The sequence below is a fragment of the Vicia villosa genome, linkage group LG4, assembly GCF_029867415.1.
Source record: "Vicia villosa cultivar HV-30 ecotype Madison, WI linkage group LG4, Vvil1.0, whole genome shotgun sequence".
NCBI classification, from domain to species: domain Eukaryota; kingdom Viridiplantae; phylum Streptophyta; class Magnoliopsida; order Fabales; family Fabaceae; genus Vicia; species Vicia villosa.
The window spans coordinates 43,119,287-43,121,694 of record NC_081183.1 but is presented as its reverse complement, the minus strand read 5'-3'; positions in this window follow the sequence as shown (position 1 = coordinate 43,121,694).

Sequence of the window (2,408 nt, the reverse complement as noted above, 5' to 3'; positions counted from 1 at the left end):
GTGATTTAAAAAATGGGGCTCATGGTTCTTAGGGATAAGGATGATGGTGTTAGAGTTATAATTAAGGAGCAGCCAATCTTGCAGGAAGAACTGAGTGACAACCTTAGTAACATCCTCCTTAATGATGTTCCAATATTTATGGAGGAAAATAGATCCAAAGCCATCCAGAGAAGGAGCAGAGTCAGATTTTAAATTCCGAACAGCACTGTGAATTTCCTCAGCACTAGGAATTAAAGTCAGCAAAGCATTAGTGTCCTTTTTAACTAATTTAGGAATGACTCTTTGAATGAGTCCAAAATCTAACTCAAAACATCTTGATTGAACAAATTGGTGAAGTGTTTAACCAGGTGATTTTCAATGATATTGTGGTCAGTGGTCACCACATCATTAATATTCAAAGACGAAATCATATTATTCTTTCTTTTAATCTTTGCATAGTTGTGGAAAAATCTAGTATTTCTGTCTCCATCAGTGTGCCACTTCATATTAGCTTTCTCTTTCACAAACTCCTCAAGAATAAGAGCTTTCTCAAGCTCATGTTGGTCCTTGGCCTCCTTCCGAACATTCTCAACCTCTAAGACTTTAGTTTTAACATTTCCAAAAGTACTCCTGTTCCACTCCTTTAACTTGCTTTTAAGAAGTCTATGTTTCTTGTCTAAAATGAACATAGGACAACCATACACTTTGCTATTCTAAACTTCCTTAATGACTCTTTCACAATCATCACTAAGAGTCCACAATTTGAGGAATTTAAATTGGGATTTGAAATTAAGATTGTCAAAATCACAAGAAAATAAAAGAGGATAATGGTCTAACTTAATTCTAGAGAGGGTGTGACACACAACAATGCTGCAAGCATCCACCATGTCAGAGTTACAAATGACCCTATCACGTCTTTTCCCAGTTAGGTGTCTACCCTTTCTCCCATTATCCAAACTGAAGAAATTTCCCATAGTAGGCAAGTGTATGAGAAGATTAGAGTCAACCACTGGAAGAAAACTCTCATAGGAATGGTGGCAAGAGTATGCATACCTCTATATTCCTCATCACTAATAATAGCATTAAAATCACCAATAAAGGACCAAGGAATCTTGTTATTTGATATAAGGTTGTGGAGGTTCTGCCATAGGTTTATTCTAACAGAATAACAAGTGGAAGCATAATTGGTAGAATAACCAAAAATCCTATCCTTAATATTAACAGAAAAAGACACATTTTGATCATCAATAAACAAAATACTAGGGTTTAGATGAGAGTTACAGAAACACCATAAGTTTGGCAAGAGATCATCTCTTTTATTAAAAGCAAAGGGTTTAAGGTCAAACCTGAGCCACCAAGTTTGAGGGAATTTAGCAAAACCCATCCATGGTTCAACAATGAAAACAAAATCAGGAGAGTTGTTTTGAATCAGTTTTCTTAGAGCCAGTCTAGAAGAGCTATTGGAAAGTCCCGTGATGTTCCAAAAAAGGCACTTCATAGAGACAGGTTTTGGTGACCAGACATCAGTCTGGTATTCTTTGTGGTACTAGTCTTCTTATTCCTTCTTCTTTTGCAAGTGACAAGTTGGAATTCCTTCTGCTGAGCAGATCCACTCCAGTGTCTTCATGATCAGCCATGTTATCCCAAACTTTCTTCCAAAAGTCTGTGACTTGTTTCTTATGCCTTGCCTCAAGTAGAGTTTCAGGCACAAAATCTACCAATTGTGTGGCATCTACAAACTCACTCTCTGAGGAAACCTCGACTTCCTTATCAGAATGTTGAGGTTGAGGGATTATGACCATGTTGGTATTCTCCAATCTCAAAGATGCTTGCTTACACATGGCTTTTGTTTCTCAAATTGAATCTTCAAAAGTTGATGATGCCTTATGAGACGATCAATGGATAAATGCAATGCAAAAAGAATTAAATCAATTCGAGAGAAATAAAGTTTGGGAACTTGTTCCTAGACCAAGTGAAAAATCAATATGTAAAACAATTGAATTCATTCGTTAATGATATTGTCAGTAGTCTTAGTTGATCTACATGTTTGTTTGGATGTTGGTCAAGAAAATTCCAAAACCCTAAACCCTAAAACCTAAACCCTAAACTCTAAACCCAAATTAATATATGCTTCTAAAAAATGTTAAGAATTACTGTCTTTATTACTTTTAATAAAATAAATAAACAATAAAAGTTATATTTTATCAAAATTTTAAAATAAAATAAATTCACCTTTAAAAATTCATATTTGATTGACATTGCATAAATTAATTTGGAAGATAGGTTATAGTTATTTTTAATACAAAATGGATGTAAAAAATTAATAAAAAAATATAGTTCAGATTTTATACGTTTGAATTTGATTAAGTTAATATTCTGGGTGAGTATAAATGAATTTCTTTTTACAAGGTGATGCATCGTGTGCCCAT